We start from the raw sequence: 26,663 nt of genomic DNA, 5'->3' as shown, positions 1-26,663 counted from the left end.
TTTGACACATGATGGATACTATGCCATTTTTCTGTTTGGAACCCTCCGTATGATACAGAGAGTAAACTTCTCACCTATAAGGTTCTTCGTGACCTGGGCTCTGGCTACGTTTTCAACCTCTTTTTCTAGGTACTCCAGCCACATGACTTTTTAGCTGCATCTCAAACATGCCAAGTCCCTCCCTATTTCTGCACTTTTCATATTTGCTGTTTGTTCTGTATAGACTGCACATTTGCCAGGTTTTACATGGTCCTCTACCTTACTTATTGAGCTAGCTACTCCTTTGCCATCTTGGAGAAACTTTCCCTTTTCCTGACACTTTCTATCCTCTTACCCAGGTGTGGTTTTCATCCTTGAACTCCAGGATTCTCGCTACCTGACATTACATTAGATATTGCCTTGTATGCCTTATGGTTTGTTTCCCCTGCTAGAATGAAAGTTCCGTATGAGTAAGGATGTTTCTAGTTGGTTTTCTGTTGAGTCCCCAGTTATCTATAGTATTTAGCATATAGTAGGCTCTTTAGACCAACTTTTTGTGTGAATATGGATTTTTTAAAAAGATTTGTTTATTTATTTATTTGACAGAAAGAGACATGCAGCGAGAGAAGGAAGACAAACATGGGGAGTGGGAGAGGGAGAAGCAGGCTTCCCACTGGGCAGGGAGCCCAATGCAGGGCTCAATCCCAGGACCCTGGGCTCATGACCTGAGCTGAAGGCAGATGCTTAACCCACTGAGCCACCCAGGCACCCCTGTGCTAATTTTTTTGAATGTTGAATCTGCCCCTGTTTGTTTGCTAGGCAGGTCAATGTCTTCACAACCTGCTCTCCCTTTTTATTCTTATGCAAGATACTAGATTTTGCTCCAATGGGTTTTGATTTAAAATATCTTTTGAATTTAAGGACATGCAATTATGTTCTTTTCATAATCTCTAATGATCTTCTCTTTTGTTTCCTCTTTCATTATCCATGATCAATGCATCAAACCCATATATTTGTGAATTCTTTCACATCTAACATGCTCTTTAATTAGTAGAATATTTTCTGATTCATTCACTGAACATACAGGCCCTATTAAATGTAAATTCTCTCATGTTCTCTGTGTTTTTTTTAAACTTCAAATTGTATTTAATTTTTTAAGAGATTTATTCATTTATTTTATTTTATTTTATTTTTTTAAAGATTTTATTTATTTGACAGACAGAGATCACAAGCAGGCAGAGAGGCAGGCAGAGAGAGAGGAGCAAGCAGGCACCCTGCTGAGCAGAGAGCCTGATGTGGGGCTCTATCCCAGGCCCCTGAGACTATGACCTGAGCTGGAGGCAGAGGCTTTAAACCACTGAGCCACCCAGGCACCCCTTATTCATTTATTTTAGAGAGAGAGAGAATGCACTAGTGGGGGAGCAGAGGGGTAGAGGAAGAAGGAGAGAATCGCAAGCAGACTCCCCACTGAGTGTAGAGACTGACTTGGGGCTGGATCCCAGGATCATGACCTGAGCCAAAATCAAGAGTCAGACGTTTAACCAACTGAGCCTCCCGTGTGCCCCAAATTGTATTTACTTTTTATGTAAACTTTCTTTTTCTCTTATAGCAGAGAAGGAGTGCTCCGAACCCTTCTCCTACTGTCTCATCTCCATAGCTCTTTTATCTCAGAAGTAACCTGTTATCTTCTCATTATCACATCCAATAATTTTTCTTTACCTTCATACCATATGACCTCATGATATTTCTTTGACATTTGACTTTGCTGATCCATCCTATATTTCATAACCCTATCTCATTTTTCTTAGCTCCATTTAGCTTCCTTGCTTTTCTTTATGTATTTTTGGCCATTCCTATGTTATTTATTTCATTGATTCTTGTTTTTCATATGTCACAACAACAGCAACAAAATGGGTGCTAATTGAGCTTCTGTACTCAGTTCCTAGGAACCAAAACCCAACTCATACCAATATAAGCAGTAACAAGAACATAACAATGGGCCTGATTCATAGCTGTTAATCTTTTCAGTAGACTCTGTCAGCCCTATATTCCTCCATAGAGGAGGTCCCATGCAGATGCAAAGTTGACCACTCACAGTTTTAGGCTTACATTATCATTTTGGCTAACAAGCCTGGGGAAAAAAGAATGCCCCTCTTCTGATAGCTTTGTAGATGTGTGAGGTATACTTTACTGGCTTGCCTGGGTTCTGTCATCATCCTTGAATCAATCACTACCGCCAAGGGAAGGGAGGACTTTGAATCACCAGGCCTGGCTCACATACCCACTCCCCGTATTGGGATTTTGGACATTATCCCTTTCTGAAGCACATGGCCTGAGAATGGGAGAAGGGTGGGCTCCCAAAGAGATACTGAGCATTTTCTCTTCATGTTTCTTTACATTGTATCCCTGGGCTATGGTGTTCACTGTTTTAACCTCTGTTATCACCTCTATGCCGATGCCTTGCAAATCTCATAATATGATTGAGCTAAATTACACTGAAAAGCCAATGGAAAATTAAATGGAATCGAAGTTACTGCTCTAAGTCCAATGGCTGGTCTTGATGGGGAAAACTCAAGAAACAGTGTGGTTTGTGAAGTATCGGTATCAGGATCTGGTAAATGGATTCACAAGCTGAGTAGGTCAGTATCATTCAAACTCAAGATTTGCAGGAATTCTTCTTGGCTCATCAGGAGGTCCCCTTAAGTCATAGGAAGCAGAATCTGACCCCACAACTATGGGAGGACTAGCAGGAATCACGGGGACATTAGGGCCCTACTCAGGCATAATACCTAGTGCTGGGGACAGATTAGGAAAGTATATAGATTCACAGGGAAGAGCCTAGGCTGGTGGCCGGCAGGAGTCCAATATAGATGGGACCAGTGTAAGGCAGGGATGGGAATTGGCAGTCTGTGGCTTGGAGTCCACATTCAGGGTTTATTCTTGTATAATAAGGACCAGATATGGTTGAAAGTATAATTTTGTTATAAACTCAAAGCATTGTGACTACTCAGAGATAGGCTTTTGTGCATTTCTATTTTCACCATTTGTGCGTATGTCTTCCTGTTTGTTAAGTAATGAACGACAAATGAAACAACTCGGTTGGATGAACTTATCTCTAAGATATCTTCCAGCTATACAAGTCTTTTTTTCTTCTTTTTGTAAGGATATTATTTATCTATTTGACAGAGGGAGAGAGAGAGAGAAAGAGAGGGAACACAAACAGGGGTAGTGTAAGGGGAGAAGCAGGCTTCCAGCCCAGCAGGGAGCCCTATGTAGGGCTGGATCCCTGGATCGCAGGATCATAACGTGAGCCAAAGGCAGATGGTGGTGGTTGAGCCCGCCCCACCAGTCTATAATTCTAAGACTATTCAAGAATATAATTAATAACTTAAGGCAGAAATTGTGTCTGTTTTTCCATCTGAATTCATTAACTAGAACAGTACCTTGCACAAAATAAGAATTTGTTAAATTTCAAAAATTGTTGTTGTACATAGAAAAAGAAAATGTGCGCTTCTGCTCTCAATCAAAGAATCAGATTTAGACCTTTTTAGTAATTTATTAAATGAAAGGGGGGCTGATAATAGTTTGTCAGGAGACCTGGAGAATTCTTCACTGTTACAAGAAAATTGTGGTAGAGGCAGCTCAGAGACATTTGTCATAATTATTTCAAACAAGTTTGCTTTCAGTTTACTTGAATGGCTCTTGGTCTTGCACTAAGGGAAGAAAGGAGGTAGATAAAGTTCTAGGACAAAAGTTTGTGCTTTATTAATGAAAAAATTTTTTTAAATTTAATGGAAGTTTTAAAAAAGATATTTTATTTGAGGGACAGAGAGAGACAGAGAGTGAGAGAGAGAGAGAGCATGAGTAGGGAGCAGAGGGAGAAGCAGACTCCCTGCTGAGCAGGGAGTCCAATGTGAGACTCAGTCCCAGGACCCTAGGATCATGACCTGAGCCTAAGGCAGAAGGTTAACTGACTGAGCGACCCATGCGCTCCACAAATGTTTTTATTTTTCATTTACTTTTAATTAGCTTTAATTCCTTTTTAAAAAGATATTTATTTATTTACTTATTTGACACACAGAGAGAGAGAGAGAGAGAGGGAATACAAGCAGGGGGAGTGGAAGAGGGAGAAACACGCTTCTGGCTGAGTAGATAGCCTGAGGAGGGGCTCAATCCCAGGACCCTGGAATTGAACTGAAGGCAGCTGAAGGATTGACCTGAGCTGAAGGCAGATGCACGACGACTGAGCCACCCAGGCACCCCTAATAAGCTTTAATTCTTAAAACAAAACAAAACAGAAACAAAATGCAGATATTCATCCAGTACCACTCTGTGGAAGACTTGCCACATGATGGATAGTATGAGAAATTTCCTTAGAATCATTAAATAGGAATCCAAAAATTTGAAGTTGTGTTTTTCAGATGTGAAATCCTAATCCTTAGTAGTGTCAAGTTGTAAAACCAAATTATAACACTAGGTGGCATGAGATGCAAGTTGAAAATAGTTTATCAGATAGAATGTGTAATAGCTGATCTATACCTATACCCTAGCTTACTTTTCTATGTAGGTATATTAATCTGGGAAACAGTCACTGGGGAGAATGTGAATTTTGATCTTTACTTAGGAAATACATATAATAAAACATTAAGCTCTTAGTTTAAGAAAAAAATAAAGTAGTTTAAAAAGAGCAATACTTTTAAGTCAGTCAGAGAAAGACTATTAAATGATCTCTCTAATATGATGAATTTGAGAGGCAGGGCGGGGGGTCATAGGGGGTAGGGAGGGAAAAAATGAAAGAAGATGGGATTGGGAGGGAGACAAACCATAAGAGACTCTTAATCCCACAAAACAAACTGAGGGTTGCTGGGGGGTTGGGGAGTAGGGATGGAGTGATCTGGTTATGGACATTGGGGAGGGTATGTGCTATGGTGAGCGCTGGGAAGTGTGTAAACCTGGTGATTCACAGACCTGTACCCCTGGGGCAAATAATACTCTATATGTTAATTAAAAAACAATAATTTTTATTAATTGAAATCATTGGATACTGAGTTAAAAAATCAGTGGAGGGGCATCTGGGTGTCTCAGTAGGTTAAGTGTCTGCCTTCAGCTTAGGGCATGATCTTAGGGTTCTGGGATCAAACACCCGACTTGGGGTCCCTATTCAGCACAGGGAAACTGTTTCTCTTTCTGCCCTGAGTCCCAGTGCTCTCTCTCAAATAAATAAATAAATAAATCTTTTTAAAAAGTTAAGAAGTGTTAAGGGATAAATAAATTTAGCCCCAGGCAAAACTGCAGAGTGATGAATTAATTCCTGTCTTTGGTATTCTGCGGGAGTCAAAATAAATGGTTCCCTACTTTCCCATTTGCTTTTTGGGAAGTCCCTTCTCCCAGCTGCTGCTCTTCTTGCTATCCCCAGCTGCTCCAGGTTCACCACCGTGAGCACTCAGCAAACTCATTTTACTTATGCATTCATCAAAACATGCCTATTCTGTGTCTCATCCTCTTGGAGACAGAAGCTTGAGTTCTTTCTATACATTGGCTGGTCAAGAAAATGAACCATGCCCTTTCATGAACAGAGACCTAGTTCAGCTTTGTTTCATTCTTTTTGGTGAAGTACATTTTCACACAGGTTCTATTGCTCAAGATCTGAGCAGGAAACACAAGGTGTATGTAGTGGGGAAGGTGGAGAGAACATTCACTGGTGGGGGCGGGGGGTAGGGAACCCCCTTGGGACTATTAACAATGGGGAGACTATTACCATCCCTTGCTATGGGGCTGCGTGGCAGGTGCTTCCCTGAAGAGCTGCGGACCTAAGTAGAAGAATGAAGTCACTACAAATTTAAAGCTCCAGGCGGCTCAAGGTGGTGGTGGTGTATGTGTTTCAGTTAAGAGATGAACTGAGGCATGTTAAAGTTTTTAAGTGCTTATTTGAGCAAAATTTGATTCATATCAGACAGCATACAATATAGCCAATAGAGAGAAACTCCGAGGAGCTTTACAAAGTGTAAGACTTGTAGGCAGAAGGCAGCAGCAGGTTATACTCGATGAAAACCAGGTTGATTATTGCAAGGTTCCTTTCCTTTAGGGAATGGCAAGGATCTGTCTGGCAGATAACCTGCCTGGTGCTCATCAGGGGTCTCCTGATGGACCAGTTTAAAATGCCATTTCTGGAAGAGCCAAAACTGTAATTAAGTCTTAGTATGGTGATGTGGGGCTTAACATAATTCTATTTTGGGGCTTTTTTTTTTTTTTTAAATAATTCCATACCTTTGACTGGACTCAGTCTGAGACTTGATAAAAACCTAAGGTCTGGGGCACCTGGGTGGCTCAGTGGGTTAAAGCCTCTGCCTTCAGCTCGGGTCATGATCTCGGGGTCCTGGGATCGAGCCCCACATTGGGCTCTCTGCTCAGGGGGGAGCCTGCTTCCTCCTCTCTCTCTCTCTGCCTGACTCTCTACCTACTTGTGATCTTTGTCTGTCAAATAAACAAATAAAAATCTTTTAAAAAACAAAACAAAACAAAACAAAAACCTAAGGTCTTAGCTCGATTCTCAGCTACCACTCTGGAGTTCTTGCACTTTCTGCTAAATCTGTGTCACTGCCAGGTCACACTGTTGGGTTCACATTCTTTAAGTTGGTCATTCTCTTTGTTCCTTTTATGATATTCTATTCTTGGGGAGGTCATGTGTTTGGTGGTTAGCAGCTGTGAGCGTTCATTTGAGTCTTTTGAGAGAATACAGTGCACCAGGGAGACCACTATGTTTATTATGGGCAGGATCATTCCTAGTGTGTGGAGTGCACTTTACAGCCATGGTCCCCAGGACCCAAACCATTCAGACTCAGATAAATCAAAGAAAAACCTTTTTGAAGGAGTCACTTTTATAGGCCAACTGGCTTGGTCAGTGATCTTACGGAGCTGGGTATCAACTTCCCCAGAAATGTTCATCTAAGTGCAGCAAATGCTCTTGGTCACAGCAGACATCTCCTTGCTTAGCTAAGAGACAATTAAGGGCTATCCTATTATCATGAAAAACTTTGGCCAGAGTGTGGGGATTTTTGTTGGGCAGCAGATTCTGCAACATCTTTGAGTTCCTGATCATTTAGCTTCAATTTGCACTTACTCTATCCAGGCAGTACAGTTCTGGAAAAAAAAAGGGGGGGGGATTTTGATCATAAATGTCTCCTGGCCATTCCCATTTGGATCTGTGGTTCACTACTGAAAAGGAAATGGCGGTGGAGGCCTGTAAAATATAAGGGGCTGTAGACCACTCTTGCCTTGTGTCCCTTTCATTGTATAGATCCTGGATGCCAAGTTTCTCAGGTTTGGGATTGTTAACTACAGATAAGAAAATGGACCCACGGGTTTAGGGAGCTGGACATGGTAGAGAAGGGTCTGAGTTTGTTCTGGAGAAACTGAAGTATTGGAAATCAGGGAGAAGTTTGTGATGGGCAGAACTACTGGATCACCATCACGAGACGAAGTTGGATGATCCCGTTTTGCAAATGGCCCAAGATACGCAAACAGTGGCATTCTCTTCCCAGGCCAGAGCAAGGAAAAGGTAGACAAAAGAATCATAATGATCTTCCTGTATAAGAATTGGGAAAAGGGTGGTCAGGAGTACTAGGAAGAGATGTTCTTGTTCCACATCTTGCGAGGAAGAAGTCTGCATCGAGGTCCGCTGTTCCTCTCCCTGGTGAGTTTGATTTCGAGGTCTTCAGTATTTGCATAAGACCAGATGTCAATTGGAGCGTCCTTCAGTAGTGAAATATTTTTGTTAAGATCGTATTTATTTATTTTGACAGAGATAGAGAGAGAGGGCACAAGCAGGGGGAGTTGCTGGCAGAGGGAGAAGCAGGCTCTCCGCTGAGCAAGAAGCCAGATGGGGGACTTGATCTGAGGACCCTGGGGATCATGACCTGAGCAGAGGGCAGACGCTTCATGGACTGAGCCACCCAGTAGTGAAATATTGACCCGACTTTTGACACTTTGTAATTTGGCAGCATTGTCAGTGGTCAGGTGTCCTTGGTAGGGTCCTTTCTATGAATGTCACTTAAAAAAGGGAGTTAAGGGAAATTGGAAGGGGAGATGAACCATGAGAGACTATATAGACTCTGAAAAACAATCTGAGAGTTTTGAAGGGGCCGGGAGTGGAAGGTTGGGGGAGCCAGGTTGTGGGTATTATGGAGGGCACATATGGAGCACTGAGTGTGGTGCATAAACAATGAATTCTGTTACGCTGAAAAGAAATTAATAAAAAAAAAACCAGTATCAGAGTAAAATAAGAACTATAAATGATGAAAGATTTTTAAATGCCCAGGGTTAAAGATCTAACAAGAGTTCATTAAAAGGGAATTGACAAGGAAATTTGATTATTTCTTTGATATATAATATTTTAAGATAATAACTGTAATATTACTGTTAACATTATATCAGGGCATATCAGATTTTTAGGAATTTCATACAATTTTTTAGAATATTTATTTATCAATAATGTGCACCCATAAAACAACAAAACAAAACCTTTCACAATCTCTTATCAAGAGCAGACCAATAATAATAATAATAAAAAAAACTGTCTTTCTAACAGAGAGAAAACCAAATCCTAATTTTGCACCAGTGTACTTTTGATATTAAAAACTCATTTTAAAACTTAACTAAATCCATTTTAATCTTAGCCAGCTTGACCACACGCACAATTCTTTTCCCAACAAAATTTTTATGACTATTTATATCCATTCAGATTTATTGTAGTTTTTCTTTTTTTTATCATTCTGAAACAATCATTCATTTTACTATCTTTACCTACTTTTCATACACATTTTTTCCTTTCACACTTATTTCTAAGTACTTCTAATTACATATGTGAATTATAATTCCTTACACTTAGAATCCTTTATTTTTAGTGAAAACTAAAAAATAAGCAATTGTGGAGGTCTGTTACATTAGCATTCTCTGGATTGGTGTATTTATAAATACATTTCATAATTTCTAGAATTATATTCTCTCTCAAATTACTGAGTGTAGCACAAGATATGTTAACGGATTGACCCAAATATCTTTAGTTCCTTTGTAATAAGAAACCCAAAGAATATAAATTTGTATTCAATAATTAATGCTTCAGTACTTTATCTTATTTGGAAATGATCTAGATATTCAATAAATATCCATCATTTAACTTCTCTCAGTATAACTTTACAGTTTCAAGTTACCAAAAAAATTATGGAAACTTTTTAAGTTGGTATACCATAGAACATAATTATCATTGGAAAGTTCATTTATAAGCTTTTATCTTAATTTCTATTTAATTCACTTGTTCTTAACAATTATGTTCAGATTAGTCATGAAAATTTTATGAGACATTTAATAGCTAACCATTATTTTAAATTAATCTCTCTTGTTGACAAAGTCTGTAGCAGAGATAATGAGCTTATTTGACTTTTAGTAAACCTAGGTAGGAAAAAATTTATTATTAATGTTAATAACATGCCTGTTTTAGTTAAACTAATGAAGTTAAAATTTTTTTTAAATTGAAAATTATCCTCAAATGAAATTAGAAAATATTTTGGTTAATTTCCATATTTCTGAGAATATACTTGATTTATATAAATACCTGTTTGTATTTAAGCCAAGGAAATAGAGGTCTTTACAAATCAATTTTGGCAATACAATCTGGAGGTTGAAAAAAAACTGTGTTTATAACATACATACATATGTGAACATACAAACAAATGCAAACAGATATAGCTTTTATTTTACAATTTCAGCCATTAGACAGCTTCAATAATGCAATACTCTTTTTTTTTTTTTTTTTTTTTTAAAGAACAGTTGGATTCAAATTGTGTTTCTGGCAGATGGAATAAGTTATGTTTACTCCCTCAGATGACAGATGGCTAAAAATTTTTACTAGTATCTGTGTAAGAGATTTTTAAGACTATTTACAGCCCTCATTGTTAAAACAACCTTACTTTTTCTTTTTTCTTTTTTTCTCCTTCTGATAAGAATTACCTTGCTTTCTACGAAAATCAATAGAGTACTTCCATCTCAAAAAGCACAGAGAAAGAAGCAGGTTCCACCAAGATGATTTTTGTTCCCTAAGTATAGAGTTTTTACAGTATTTTTGGGCCTTTTGAAATGAACTGTTGGTGGGGAGTTGAGATTGGTGAATAGGACAGGTGGGCTTTGAGTTGTTTCTGGAGTCACATTTCTGTTCCTATAAAGACTAGATTTGTTAAGACAAGTACAGTTGTTTTTAGTTCCTCGAAGAACTGGATTGCCACCGGAAGGATCTCCAGAGGCTGACCCAGCACCCATCCAACTATATTATCTTCAGTTTGCTTCTTTATATTAATGGAGAAGTGAAAGATCCTATGTTCTAGATTTAGAGTTGTGTGTCTTGGAATGTTTTGATAAATCCTTCCACAAGGTTTTAGAATGTTTCCCGCTGGGTATGCAGTTTCATTTTAGTTTAGGGGAAAAGGTCTAAAATAAATTCCCATTAGGCTCTGAATATCAGCTTCCAATTTGGCCAACTTCTTTTTTTTTTTTTTTAAAGATTTTATTTATTATTTATTTGACAGAGAGAGATTACATGTAGGCAGAGAGGCAGGCAGAGAGAGAGAGGAGGAAGAAGGCTCCCTGCTGAGCAGAGAGCCCGATGTGGGACTCGATCCCAGAACTCTGGGATGAACTCTGGGATCATGACCTGAGCTGAAGGCAGCGGCTTAACCCACTGAGCCACCCAGGTGCCCCGGCCAACTTCTGACCATAGAGTTACTTTACCTAAAAAACTAGAAGAGAAAAATTTTTTCAAGTGTCTTGGTCAGGCTTCCACTAACAATAGTAAATACTCCTGGCAGCAATGGAACAAAACCCCCTGGACTCAAGAGGCATCCCCAAAGAGGGTGCAAAAGATACTCCCCTTGGAAGAACCAGAGCCACTCCCAGAGATAACCAAAGAAGGACAGACTGAGACAATTGCCCTGAGAGCAGGCAATGGTGGTGGGATACCAGGAGCAAATGGAGTACAGCCCACATTTCTGTCCAGCCAAATGGGGTGCAACCTGCATTTCTATTTATGTTTTGGGGCCCCAGCCTGAGGGTTGCCAAGCCAAGGTCTTCGCACACAACATGAGACAAATAAGAAGGCAATAGCAGGCCCTGGGAGAGTAAGGATCAGCAACCAATGGGTAGCCAAAAGCAAATTTACAAGTCACAGTTCAAAGGCAGAATTCTTACAAATGTTTCTTGGCCTGGCACTGTGAATTACAAAATGCAAAAGGAAAAATGCAAAATTTTACTTTCCCCTCTCAACCAGGCCCTACAGACAGAGATCTGGGAGAGCTAAATAGGGTAAGAATTCTCACCTCTTTCTGGCTTTTGCCGGTTTTCCCAGGATCCTGTCTGTAGGCTCTGGAGCAAGTGGGGTCCTCCAGTAGATCTCATGCTGGTCAACAGAAGCTGGGGAGGGGGGTGTAATTTTCCCTCTACCCTTTATGGAGAGTGCTTGGCTGAGATTCCCTTTTCTCTAGGACTCCTCATAAATAGATAAGCTTATCTAGGTTAAAAGTTCTCCATGGTGGTCATTGCAATTCAAGATTATCTATGATAAGAGTAACCTGCTTATTCAGCCTTAATTTTTTTTTTTTTTAAATTCACCTGAGGCCTTACACTGCTAGCTTAAGTGAGACCTAGTCCCACCTCAGACTCAGTACAGTTTCCCAGTCGGACCCTGGGCCTAGTCCAGGTGGAAGCCAGACCTAGTGTGACTCAGGTCAATTTCTGGACCCAGTCCGAAAAAAGAAATGGTCAAATCAAGTCTGAAAGCTCATAACTCAAAAGCTGCAGCTGGACTCTGAAAGGGACTTGCCCACCACCTCCGAGACAGTGAGAAAGCAGGGAGCTCAGGAAGTTCACCACGTACCTTCATTTGGGGGCTCATTGCTCCTGGAGGCTGTCAGAGGGCCTCCTTCAGTTCCTTCTTCTGACACAAGAACCATTAAAAGATAAACTGAGGCCTGCCTCAGATTTAGATTTTATATCTCAAGCTTGCTCAGGTGACAGAGCTGTTTGAGCTCCCTGATAGGTTAGTTCTTTTTTTCTTTCCATGCAAAATGGTTCTGGCACTTTCCTCTGAGGAGAAGAACATGGGCCACGAGAGGGGCTGAAGTGAGGAGGAACTTGGCCGGGACATCTCCCAGGCTTGATTTGGAAGGTTCCACAAAGGATGGAGCCCAAGCACAGTTCAATATTCTGCATAGAGTAGACACTTCTGCTACACTGGGTCTTAAGTAAAAATTAAAACAGAAAATGCATTTTCTTTTTTCCTGGTCCAGATTGTTCTATGAGAAAAGATTAACATGTCCCAGAGACTCTGGTAGCAAAGATTTAGAAATGCTTTACCTCTTCAGACTGCTGACTAGTTTATTGAGGAGAAATTTTACAAATAATTGGAATTTTGGTCACCTGACCCTAACCCTCAAATTCTCCTGGTATTTAACACCAGGTCACTAAGCATCTGGGGAAAAACTAGACTATCCTTCATGCTGTATTTTTTTACTTTTAACAATCTCCAGGAAATTTAGGTAAGCCATTGTCCTGGCTGCCAAATATATATAAATGATCCTCAGTTGAAACATTCTTGTCCGATTCAAACCCAACTGCTTCATAAACCACTTTTCTGATCTCCTTTTCAGGTAATGCCACTGCAGTCTGCTTGTGAGAGATCCCGCCTGTCACCTTATCCCTACTGCTCAGTAAGTCATCCATTTTTATGTACTTCTTCAATATTGCTGAACAGTCTCTCCTTTCCATACTGTTTGCCACTGCCCTAGATTGGATCATTTCCCCACACGGTCATGTGCTCTGGTCATGTTGAATTCCTTGCTTTTCTTCAGACTAGCCATGGTACTTGCCTTCCTTAGTCAGCTTGTGTCAGTCCCTCTGTGATGGGAAGCCATGATTGACTTCCCCAGTAAACTCAGCACTCCTTTCTCTTTAGTATTTTGTACATATTTCCAATACATTATAGCTTCTTTCTATACTTGTGTCCTCAGAATCTTGAAACTCTTTGAGAGTTGGGACTTTGTCCATTTTTTCTTTTTTTAAAGATTTTATGTATTTGCTTGAGAGAGAACACGAGCAGTGGGAAAAGAAGAGAGAGAAGCAGGCTCCCTGTGAGTAGGAAGCCTGATATGGGGTTCGATCCCAGGGTCCTGGGATTGTGACCTGAGCTGAAGGCAGACGCTTAAGTGACTGAGCCACCCAGGTGTCCTGGGACTTTGTCTTAATAGCTCAGTTTCTCTAAACAATCAAAATCATCATTGAATAAATGTGAATTACTAAATAAATGATTGTGTATGTATAGGACCATCCCTTTGATATGGAAACTGAACACTCATATTCCACTGGTGAGATCTAGGTAAATAGTCTTGCTTAAGGGGAGGATAAGAGATATAGCTTAACTTCAGTCCCATGTTTGGTGACTAGCTGGCTTGTCTGCCCTAAGAAACTGTGTCCTTAGGAGGATACATATTTGGAAATGTTTTAAATGAAAAATTTTATTGTTATAGTGAATCTTGATCATTCTTTTGGCCTTCACACTTATTTTTGTGTGGTTTTTATCTGCTATATATTTTTATTAATATAAACTTTGTATCTTTGTATTATCTTTGTATCATATAGATGTTCTTGTAAGTAGTATGTAGCTGAATACTTTTTATAAATCCAATAGGATAATATTTCTTTATTGGTAAATTTAAATATTTAAATTTGAATTTTATACTTAATGCGGTTTATGTCATGTTTGGGTTTAGTTCCTCCACCTTATTTTACAATTTTTATTTTGTCCTTATATATGATTTTTTCCTACTTTTGTACCTTCTTTTGAGGAGGTAAAAGTTTTTTTTTTTTTTAAATTAAATTGATTTATTTATTTTGAGAAAAACAGTATTCATTATTCTTTTCACCACACCCAGTGCTCCATGCAATCCATGCCCTCTATAATACCCACCACCTGGTACCCCAACCTCCTACTCCCCGCCCCTTCAAAACCCTCAGATTGTTTTTCAGAGTCCATAGTCTCTCATGATTCACCTCCCCTTCCAATTTACTACAACTCCCTTCTCCTCTCTAACACTCCTTGTCCTCCATGATATTTGTTATGCTCCACAAATAAGTGAAACCATATGATAATTGACTCTCTCTGCTTGACTTATTTCACTCAGCATAATCTCTTCCGATCCTGTCCATGTTGCTACAAAAGTTGGGTATTCGTCCTTTCTGATGGAGACATAATAATACTCCATAGTGTATATGGACCACATCTTCCTTATCCATTCGTCCATTGAAGGGCATCTTGGTTCTTTCCACAGTTTGGCGACCGTGGCCATTGCTGCTATAAACATTGGAGTACAGATGGCCCTTCTTTTCACGACATCTATATCTTTGGGGTAAATACCCAGGAGTGCAATTGCAGGGTCATAGGGAAGTTCTATTTTTAATTTCTTGAGGAATGTTCACACTGTTCTCCAAAGAGGCTGAACCAACTTGCATTCCCACCAACAGTGTAAGAGGGTTCCCCTTTCTCCACATCCTCTCCAACACATGTTGTTTCCTGTTTTGTTAATTTTGGCCATTCTAACTGGTATAAGGTGATATCTCAATGTCGTTTTAATTTGAATCTCCCGGAGGGCTAGTGATGATGAACATTTTTTCATGTGTCTGATAGCCATTTGTATGTCTTCATTGGAGAAGTGTCTGTTCATATCTTCTGCCCATTTTTTAATATGATTATCTGTTTTGTGTGTGTTGAATTTGAGGAGTTCTTTATAGATCCTGGATATCATCCTTTTGTCTGTACTGTCATTTGCAAATATTTTCTCCCATTCCGTGGGATGCCTCTTTGTTTTCTTGACTGTTTCCTTTGCTGTGCAGAAGCTTTTGATTTTGATGAAGTTCCAAAAGTTTATTTTCACTTTTGTTTCCTTTGCCTTTGGAGACATATCTTGAAAGAAGTTGCTATGGCTGATATCGAAGAGATTACTGCCTATGTTCTCCTCTAGGAATCTAATGGATTCCTGTCTCACGTTGAGGTCTTTTATCCATTTTGAGTTAATCTTTGTGTACGGTGTAAGAGAATGGTCGGGTTTCATTCTTCTACATATAGCTGTCCAGTTTTCCCAGCACCATTTATTGAAGAGACTTTTTTCCACTGTATATTTTTTCCTGTTTTGTCGAAGATTAATTGACCATAGAGTTGAGGGTCCATATCTGGGCTCTCTACTCTGTTCCACTGGTCTATGTGTCTGTTTTTGTGCCAGTACCATGCTGTCTTGGTGATCACAGCTTTGTAATAAAGCTTGAAATCAGGTAACGTGATGCCCCCAGTTTTATTATTGTTTTTCAACATTTCCTTTGTGATTCGGGGTCTCTTCTGATTCCATACAAATTTTTGGATTATTTATTTGCTCCAGCTTTTTGAAGAATACCGGTAGAATTTTGATTGGAATGGCATTGAAAGTATAGATTTCTCTAGGCAGTACAGACATTTTAACAATGTTTATTCTTCTGATAGAAGAGAGAAGAACCATGTGGTCCTCTCAATTGATGCAGAAAAAGCATTTGACAAAATCCAGCATCCGTTCCTGATTAAAATGCTTCAAAAGTATAGGGATAGAGGGAACATTCCTGAACCTCATCAAATCTATCTATGAAAGACCCACAGAAAATATCATCCTCAATGGGAAAAAGCTTGCAGCCTTCCCATTGAGATCAGGAACAAGACGAGGATGCCCACTTTCACCACTCTTGTTCAACATAGTATTAGAAGTCCTAGCAACAGCAATCAGACAACAAAGAGAAATAAAAGGTACCCAAATTGGCAATGAAGAAGTCAAACTCTCTCTATTCGCAGATGATAAGATTCTTTGTATGGAAAACCCAAAAGACTCCATCCCCAAACTACTAGAACTCATACAGCAATTCAGCAACGTGGCAGGATACAAAGTCAACGTACAGAAATTAGTGGCTTTCTTATACACTAACAATGAAAATACAGAAAGGGAAATTAGAGAATCGATTCCATTTACTATAGCACCAAGAACCATAAGATACCTGGGAATAAACCTAACCAAAGGGGTAAAGGATCTGTACTTGAGGAACTACAGAACACTCATGAAAGAAACTGAAGAAGACACAAAAAGATGGAAGACCATTCCATGCTCTTGGATCGGAAGAATAAACATTGTTAAAATGTCTATACTGCCTAGAGCAATTTATACTTTCAATGCCATTCTGAGGAGGTAAAAGTTTTTTTAAGATTCTACTTCCCTGGGGTGCCTTGGTGGCACAGTAGTTTGAGCAACTGATTCTTGGTTTCGTCTCACATCATGATCTCAGGGTCGTGACCTCAGAGTTGAGAGATCAAGAATGGTGCTGGGTTTCTCCCTCAGCAGGGAATCTGCGTGAGATTCTCTCTGTCCCTCTTCCTCTGCCCTTCCCACTTGTGCTCTCTCCCCCTCTCTCTAACAAATAAATAAATCTTTAAAAGAAGATTCCTCTTTTCCTTCATCTATAGTATATACATCATCACTTTTCTAGCCAATAACAAATTGTTTTCCAAAATGGCTTTACCATTTGTACTCCTATCAGTGGTGCATGACAATTTTCTTTGCTTTCCATCCTCACCAACACTTGGTATTGTTTGGCTTCAACTATTTTGGCAACCTGGGAGGGGTGCAAAGGTAACAGTTCTTTATATCTTCTCTGTATCAGTTCTTTGTCTATTATATGTGTCACAAATGTCGTTTTCCACTTTGTTGCTCATTTCCTTCTCTAAGGTGTCTTCTGATGAACAGTTAATTTTAATGTAGTTAAATTTATCATTTTTTCCTTATGGTTAGTAATTTTTACATATCAAATATCTTCTTTCCCTCCCCTGAAATCTTGAAGGTATTTTCCTATATTCTCTTACGAAAGCTTTATGGTTTGCTCTTCTCATAGGTCTTTAATTTACTTTGAAGGGACATTATTCTGTGGCAGGAGGCAGGGCTTTTTTAAAAATGAAGTTACCTGGGGCTCCTGGGTGGCTCAGTTGGTTAAATGTCTGATCGTGATTTCAGCTTGGTTCATGATCTCAGGGTCATGAGATCAAGCCCCACATCGGGCTCCGTGCTCAATGGGGAGTCTACTTGAGGTTCTCTCTCTCTCTCTCTCCCCCTCACCTGCCCCGCAGCTCATGTGCTTGCTTTCTCTAAAATAAAGTCTTAAAAAAAAAAGATGAAAATACTCAATTACCCTAGATCATCTATTTATAATCTATAACAACTCCCCTTTTCCCTTCATTTGTAATAATTCCTCTGTCATGTATCACATATTCATATATGTGTGTATTATTTCTGGCCACTCTTTTCTGTTCCATTTATCTGGTTGTCTATACCTGAAGCATGACTAAACAGTCACACTTATTCTAGCTTTATAGTAAGTGTTGCTGTGTTGTGGCGAGTTTTCCATCTGATCCATCCAATGTAGCCTTAAGCTGGAAGACTCTAGTTTCCAGGAGCCAGCGCGTGCCTGTAGGCAGGAGTCATTTGAGTACCTATTTATCACACAGACTCCTGCTTCTTCCTCATTCTGTGGCCCCTGAGGACTTCTTACTTTTCGTATTTTTAGCTATTTATTAAAGAGTTTTTATTCTTTATTGCAAGCCATCTCACGTTGGTGTTTTGTCTGGAAGGATTTTTCAGGATACTTGTCCTCTGTATTGCCAGAGGCCAAAGCCTCCTCCATCTGTCAAGGAGAAACAATGTGCTTTAAAGATTTCCAGATTTGGGGAGAGAATATTACTCTAAAATTTTTTGGGACATATGAACCGCGAGAGGAAGATGCAAAAGAAAAGTTTATTTTTTATGACTTACATCATCATTATGCAATCAGTTTTATTCTGAGGTCTTGATAGGCTTTATTAATTAAAATATTATATCTAGCAGGGAATATTTTCAGAGATATAGACCACCATTTTTTTCCTATAATAGTAAATTATTCTTAGTTGACCAACTGACGGTAGTATCCTAGAAGACAACTTTTTCAAAACAAACATTTATATAATCCTTATCGTGTGCCAGACACTATTTTAAGAGGTTTAAAATATTAGCTCATTTAATACTTCCACAACCTGATGAAGTGTAGGTAGTGTTATAACAGGTTGATTAACTGAGACATGGAATCATTAATTAAGTTGCCTAATGTCAGCAGCTGGTAAGTGGTGGAGGAGGAATTTGAATCCAGACAGCCTGGCTCCAGAGTCAGTCTTTTTAACCAAACTACCATGCATAATTCAGCTTGTGTTTCTCTGGAGTTTGTTGTCTCCCAAGTGATCAAAACCTTAATGATAAAACATGATAGTCAACTCTGAGGGGAGAAATGAGAAATCATAATATATTTGGTATCATTTGTTATAGTTTGGCAGTGAGATCTCAAATGTATGCACAATCCAGAAGTAAAGTATAGCATGCTCACATTATATTTTCTTTATTTGACATTTCTGAGTACAGATTATGTGGTAAGTATTTTGCTACATGCAGCGGGAAAAAATATGAGTTAGACATGCTCTCCTTCCTCCAATTCTCACTTCTGGAGTCTAGCACAAAGTTTCCCAGAATGGTAGATGTGGGTTCCGTTGAACAGACGTACATCTCTGGAAGAACTTTCTTAGGTAAACAGTTTGGGGCAGAAAATGTAAGTAAAAAAGAGAATTATATATATAAGAAAGCAAGGAGGGAGAGGGATTGTTTTGACCATTTGCTGATTTATCCCTATTTTACCTCTACTGGTGGCCTATTTCTATTTTCTGGGACAGTATCAAAGGATTTCTTTTTCCTCTTCTCTGGACACTGCAGATAAGATGTGGATGTGATAGACACATTTGAACATGTTAGTTTCTGGGAAATTGGTGAGGAAGGAAAAAGGAAGTGGCATATCTCAGAGTTCACTAATTGTCATTTTTCCTGGAATGTGAAATAGGGCAAGAAAAAAATGCAGAGTGTTGTAAGCTAAAAAGGCAAAAGATTATCTGCAGTGTAAACATGGCTGCTCTGTCCTCTCATTCCAGTTGTATAATAATTTTGTAGGTGACTTGAACAAATTGGTGCTTGGGCATTTTTTCTACAACCCAATCTCAGAATTATACAATAAAAGAAAAAACAAAATGGAGTCAGTCAAAGTAGCGAAAACCAAAGCTGATAAAAAAAGTATAGTTTCTCTGAGTTTTTAGGTTATTGTTTAGTTGAAAGTTTTGTCTTTTATGTGCTTTGTAAATACTTTCAAGTCATGTAAATACTTCCAGAAAATTCCACAAAAATATGTTCTTCATAAACAGCTGACTCAACTAGTCCACAATAGGTAACACACGTTCTTCGGTTCCTCTTTCAGTGGCAGGAATAATTAATTCTATACTACTCTTTCCATTCATCTCTTTTCACCTGGCTTCCTTTCCTTTTGTGACAAATACCATGTAGAAGGCCATTAAGTGGTATTTTGGTGAGATAAAATATTCATGTAAATTGATTTAATTAGGAAAACACATTTACTCTATTGATTTTTGTACTAAAGAATGTGTTTGTCATGGCACCTGTTGTACATCATATTGGAAGAGTTTTTAATTAACAGTAATCACACCTTAGATAAACCTCATTAGCTATGATACCGCCACTGCACCAAGCTTGTATGTCATATTAGAAACCACACAGAAATGGGGTGCCTGGGTGGCTCAGTGGGTTAAAGCCTCTGCCTTTGGCTCAGGTCACGATCTCAGGGTCCTGGGATTGAGCCCCTCATCGGGCTCTCTGCTCAGCAGGGAGTCTGCTTCCCCCTCCCTCTCTGCTTGCCTCTCTCTGCCTACTTGTGGTCTCTGTCTGTCAAATAAATAAATGAAATCTTTTTTTTTTTAAAAGATTTTATTTATTTATTTGACAGAGATTACAAGTAGTCAGAGATACAGGCAGAGAGAGAGAGATGGGGAAGCAGGCTCCCTGCTTAGCAGAGAGCCCAATGTGGGGCTCAATCCCAGGACCCTGGGATCGTGACCTGAGCCGAAGGCAGAGGCTTTAACCCACTAAGCCATCCAGGTGCCCCTAAATAAATAAAATCTTAAAAAAAAAAAAAGAAACCACACAGAAGAATTTTAGAAAAATGGAGAAAAGAATTAGGCCAAGGCTTGCAAAGTAATATATGGTAGAATAACATTTTTAAAGCGTATATTAGTAATAAGACTTATGGCTGAGATGAAACAAAATGAGAGCAATAGCATCTTAATATTCAGGAAAGCTAATGGGACTCAGGTTCACATCATTATAAAAGCATTTCAAAGGATGGGAATCCACCCCACTTGGAGCTTTATGCGTGATTCTGAACCTCATATGACAGGAATGGTAATGAAGCATCAATAAAGACAGCTGTGATGATAAAAGGATCTTTAGGTCATAGATCCTTGTGGAGACTAAAAATATGAGGTTAGTGCTTATTCTTGAGAGGGAAATGAAAGGTGAATGTGACGAATGCAGATAAAGTTTGGAAGACAAAAAAGATATATGAAAGGAAACTCTTCAAGGATATAATAGTTCAAAAGCAAGAGGGCATGAAATAGAACAAAGAAGGGACTGATGCTTAAAGCATATTATTGAGAGAATGAAGTTCAGATGTGGAAATAATGACCAAAGGTGGCCATGGAATTTTCCATTTAGGAAGAAGGAATTTATTAGATATTAGGTAAAAATCACAGAACAAATTGAAATGTGTTGCAAGTGTGACCTAGATGTTCCTTTGTGAAGAACTTTTATTTTATATCTTGGAGTATATGTTAAAGTTAGCTTGGTTAGAGGTAAATGATCACATCTATTGGGTGGTTGATAGTATGTTATATGCTGCATTTAGTTCATTGATGACAATCAATTGTTGTATACATGAAATTGCATTTAGAAATTTTTATTTACAAGTATTTTTTCGGCATTTCATGTGTTAGCATTTTTATTTCATAATGTTTAACTACATATTAAACATTCTCTGCAATGATCAAATCTTCATTGTAATTTTTTTGTTTTTTAATTTAATTTTTTCAGTGTTCCAAGATTCATTATTTAGGCACCATACCCAGTGTTCCATGTAATACATGCCCTCCTTAATACCCACCACCAGGACCACCCAACCTCCCAGCCCCCACCCCTCCAAAACCCTCAGTTTGTTTCTCAGAGTCCATAGTTTCTCTCATGGTTTGTCTATCCCTCTGATTTCCCCCAACTCACTTCTCCTCTCCATCTCCCCATGTCCTCCATGTTATTCCTTATGCTTCATAAGTAAGTGAAACCATATGATACTTGACTCTCTCGGCTTGTGTTACTTCACTCAGCATAATCTCCTCCAGTCCCATCCATGTTGATACAAAAGTTGGGTATTCATCCTTTCTGATGGGGGCATAATACTCCATTGTATATATGGACCACATCTTCTTTATCCATTCGTCTGTTGATGGGTAACTTGGCTCTTCCACAGTTTAGCGATTGTGGCCATTGCTGCTATGAACATTGGGGTATAGATAGCCCAGTAACAATGTAGTGTCTTTTCACTACATTTGTATCTTTGGGGTAAATACCCAGTAGTGCAATTGTAGGGTCATGGGGTAGCTCTATTTTTAATTTATTAAGGAATCTCCACACTGTTTTCCAAAGTGGCTGCACCAACTTGCATTCCCACCAACAGGGAAAAAGGGTTCCCCTTTCTCCACATCCTCTCCAGCACTTGTTTCTTCTTGCCTTGTCAATTTTTGCCATTCTAACTTGTGTAAGGTGGTAACCTCAATGTGGTTTTGATTTGAGTCTCCCTGACAGCTAATGATAATGATCATTTTTTCAATTATTTATATTCTGGTGTAAGAACTTGTCATTGGAGGGTGTCTGGGTTTCTCAGTTGGTTAAGTGTCTGCCTTTGGCTCAGGTCATGATCTCAGAGTCCTGGGTCAGAGCCCTGTGTTGGGCTCCCAGCTCAGTGGAAGCCTGCTTCTCCCTCTCCCTATGCCCCTCCCCCACTTCCAGCTCATGTACACCTGTGCACTCTCTTTCTCTCAAATAAATAAATAACATCTTAAAGAAAAACTTGTCATTAGATAAAGCTATATTTAACTAATTATATAAAGAATAAAAAGACATACATAGGGTCTACTCAGGTAGATCTGAGAGAAGACCAGAAATCAATTGATTCCAATTGAGTACTTTCTTCGTTAAATGATAGCAAACTGTATGTACCTGAAACTTGGATTCCCCCGAGCTATACCAATTTAAGACTAAAAATGTACTTTTATTAATTATAGTAAACTGTGTTTTTCTTTTTCTGGATTTTTTTTAAACCATCTACTATTTCATTACTTCTATTAGGCTATTATCCTTTATATCTCTTCTACACATTTCTGGGCATCTGCAGGGTTGTCTCTTGTGCTCTTACAAAGATGTCTTTTTAGTTGCTATGTAAAGGCTTTTCCTAGCTTCTTCTGGTGTCCACAGCTTTCTAGTACACACAGCCACTGGGCACCACCATCCAGTGCCAGTGCTGCCTTTGGATGTCCTAACGCACTCCCATGCTGTGTGGGACCTTCAGTGAAACATGGGCCTTCAGCCACACTGGCCCCCCTCCCTGCAGAGGTAGGAGGGTGTCCCTCTCCCACGCTGAGTTTTGCTTTGTCATAAAAATACCAAACCAGTGCTGCCTTGTTTGGATGCCTTAGGTTTTAGTGAAAAGATCACACACACACATATATATAGTGATTTAAACCTAACTAGGATTGAATGAATGGGTCAGGACAGATGGCTTATGATAAACACTTTGCTTTCTCTTTGTTGATGACTAAGGTCATTTGGCCAAGTTATTTATATTCTTTGGATACATTCTTTCCTGACGGGTTTGCTTCTCAGTTCTGAATGCAAATGTATTTCTATATTCCCTCCTCCACCCCTTTTCCTAAGCCCATCAGAAACCCAGAAATGAACTACTTAGAACCTGGGAGATCAAGTTGAGTGAAAAATCTTTAAAAAAATGCAACAAAACAAACAATAAGAAGAAGAGGAGGTAGGGGATAAGTAGAAGAAAAAGGAAAGGCAAAAAAAGAAAAAAAAATTAAAAGCAAACAGTAAACCAGTCTCCGGGTCTGCTTTCATCCCTTGCTCAGTATGTGGTCTTTCAGTATTCTGACTCTGATGTTTTTTTGTTTAATATTTAACATTTACTTCTCTTGGTATCAAAATCTGATATTTCTTATCAGATGGTATCAATTAGAACCCAACAACATCTTTGCATTTTAAACTTTACACAGAAGATACGATTTCATGGTTCAAATGAAATTAAGTTTTGAGCAGTGATAAGCTTACAGGCACCTAGTTTGATCCTCTTTATTTTGGAGAAAATGCCAGAAGTATACCCTGATGGTTGCTGAAGAGGAAGAAGTTCTCTTTGTAGGTCTTTCCAATATTCTCATGGCCCACTGCCTTCTGCCATAATATTTTTGTTGGTGGCGGGCTACATCTTTATAATATAATTTTCTGTGGCATAAATTTCTTCTCCCCAGGCCAGTAAGTTGCCATTTTAATCCATTTGAGCAGATCATTTTCACAGATGTTTCAGTGATGTTGACAAAGCCCGTGAGCTACTGAACACTGTCAGGGCCTAACTCCATGGACCCTGGTTCCTTTAATCTCTGGGGCAGGGCTGCACAACCTCACAGGCAGGGGAGACAAGCCTCCAATGCCACAACACTGGACAATTTCTAAGGCTAGAATAGCTTTCAGTTCTTAAAGAGAGGAAGCATGTTACATTCATTTGCTGATGACCATAGCGGGTGTGAACTTCGGCTATAAATGGCAAAACCAAGAAGGGTACAGCAAGTTTCTAGGAAATCTTCAAAACCTGCTGGATAGGAAGTTCAGTTTTAAAATGGAAAAAATTATAATTCACATACCAGTGTAATATATAATACAGAGCGATCTCTTATACCCGATGCTTAGTTTCCCACAGTGATAACAACTATTGTGTGAAAACAACCAGGATATTGACATGGATGCAATCCAACATATTTTATTCCTATTTCCCCAGTTTTACTTGTACACTCATACATGCATGTATGTGTGCATATTGTATGTAGGGGTGTATGTTAAGTTCTATTCAGTCTTATCATCATTGAGGTTCTTATATCCACTACTACATTCAAGATTCTAAACAGGTCTGATAGCAGAAAGATCTCCCGTGTTATCCTTTTATAGCCATACCTACCTTCCTCCTGTTTCCACATTTTCCTTAACCAGCCACTAATCTGTTTCCTATTGCTACATTTTGCCATGTCAATAAAGATGTATAAAAAGAATCATGCCTGAGGTAACCTTTTTTAAAAAATGGACTTTATTTTTTGAGAGCAGTTTTCAGTTCACAGCAAAGAGGAACAGAAAATACAGAGTTCCCATACCCCTCTGCTCTAAAACATGCATGGCCTCCCCCCACCACCTCCAGAAAACTACATATATTAAAATTGATGAACCCGCAGTGACACCACATTATCACCCAAAGTCCATAGTTCACTTTGGGTGTTTTACATTCCATGGGTTTGCAAGAACTTATGGTAACATATATCTACCATTACATTATCATGCAAAATAGTTTCACTATCCTAAAAATCGTCTGTGCTCTGCCTGTTCAGCCCTTCCTCCCCTCAACCCCTACAACCATGGATCTTTTCACTGTTTCCATAGTTCTGCCTTTTCCAGAATGTTATGTTGTTGGAACCATACGTAGCACAGTTGGGTTTCCAAACTGGCTTTTTTTCACACAGTATAATTCCCTGGAGATTCATCCAGGTTGTGTGTATGGGTATGTTCTTCTTTCAGTTGCTGTTGTATCCCATGCTGTGGGTGTACTGTGATCTGTTTAACCTTGCACCTGTTGAAGGACATCTGGATTGGTGCCAGTTTTTGGTTATTATGGTTAAAGCTGTTGGGTATCTTCCTGTACAGTTTTTCTTTTTCTTTTCTTTTTAAAAGATTTTATTTATTTATTTAATTGACAGAGAGACAGTGAGAGAGGGAACACAAGCAGGGGGGTTGGGAGAGGGAGAAGCCGGCTTCCCGCTGAGCAGGATGCCTGATGTGGGGCTCGATCCCAGGACCTGGGGATCCTGACCTGAGCCGAAGGCAGCGCTTAACGACTGATCCACCCAGGAGCCCCTCATGTACAGGTTTTTGTGTGAATGTAAATTTCCCTTTCTGTGGGATAAAGGCCCAGGAGTACAACTGTGGGTTGTATAGTAGTGGAGTATTTAGTTTTATAAGAAACTGCCAAACTGTTTTCTAGAATGGCTGTATTGTTTTACAATTTCATCAGCTGTAAATGAATGATCCAATTTCTAAACACAGCCTTGCCAGCCTTCGGTGCTGGCCCTTTTTTATTTTAGCCATTCTGATAGGTGTGTACTGAAATCACACTGCAATCTTAATTTGTATTTCTTTGATGGCTAGTGATGTTGAACATCTTTTCATGAGCTCATTTGCCATCTGTATGTATATCCTCTTCATATGGGCTTTCATAGAGCAAAATTTTAAATTCTGATGAGGCCCAATTTATCAGTTTCTCTTTTTATGGCTTTTGCTTTTGGTGTCAATTCTAAAAATTCTTCCTAGCTCTAGATTCCAAATAATTTCCCCTGTGTATTTTTCTTCCTAACAGTTTCACAGTTTTAGGATTTATATTTAAGTCTGTGATCTATGGTGAGTTCATTTTTGTACACACTGTAAGATTTAAATCAAGGTTTATTTATTTTTTTGCCTATGAATGTCCAATTGCTGCATCATCATTTGTTGAAAAGGCCATCTTTCCTTCATTGAACTGTTTTGTAGCTTTTTCAAAAGTCAGTGAAACATATTTATGTGGGTCCATTTTGGGTTCTTTATTTTGTTTCGTTTATCTGTTTATTATTAAGGTAGTCTCTTTTTGTGATCTAATTTGATGAGTGTATGTACTTTGCATGGATTCATTATTTATTTATTTAATTTATTGATTTATGAGAGAGTGAGAAAGAGAGAGAACACGCATGCACGTGGGAGGGGGAAAGGGCAGAGGGAAAAGGAGAGAGACTCTTAAGTAGACTCCCGTTAAGTGTGGAGACCATTAAGGGGTTTGATCCCACAGCCTGCAGATTATGTCCTGAGCCAAAAATCAAGAGTCAGACGTTCAACCCAGTGAGCTACCTGGGTACCTCATTGTAATTTATTTTTAAGATCGCTAATTTATGGTCATTCTAGATTGTTCTTGTTTTTAATAATTAAAGCAGTGAATCTAAAAGCTGAGAAAATGGAATTTGCTGAAATGGAGTGGGAACTTGTCTGCCAGGTACTCCTCTAGTATTATCTAGTATTGTATTATCTAATCTGTGCAACAACCCTAAGCACTAGGTACCGTTGATGAAGAAACTGGAGCACAGAGAAATTAATGGTTGTACTGCTCTTAGGTCAGAATATGCACTATGAATCTTGAGAAAGGACTGTTATTCACAGTGCTTGGCAAGTTGTTAAGGAAGAGTACATATTTATACCCTGTAGGAGCCCAGGTAATATTGTTCATGAAATATGTCTTTTAATGCTGTGATGAAAGTTTGTACTTAACAT

At 39.0% G+C, this 26,663-nt stretch overlaps 1 long non-coding RNA gene across 1 annotated transcript in view; it reads left to right on the top strand.

The window, feature by feature from the left end:
* LOC131819748 (uncharacterized) overlaps positions 1 to 26,663 on the top strand; it is a 112,695-nt gene that overhangs the window by 58,658 nt on the left and 27,374 nt on the right. The window contains exon 2 of the long non-coding RNA XR_009349315.1: positions 12,672 to 12,731. This is a non-coding gene — a long non-coding RNA (uncharacterized LOC131819748). The remainder of the gene's footprint in view (positions 1 to 12,671; positions 12,732 to 26,663) is intronic.

This window comes from Mustela lutreola, chromosome 1 (assembly GCF_030435805.1).
Source record: "Mustela lutreola isolate mMusLut2 chromosome 1, mMusLut2.pri, whole genome shotgun sequence".
Lineage (NCBI taxonomy): Eukaryota > Metazoa > Chordata > Mammalia > Carnivora > Mustelidae > Mustela > Mustela lutreola.
The sequence above is the reverse complement of the archived record's forward strand: the minus strand, read 5'-3'. Positions and strand labels throughout refer to the sequence as shown.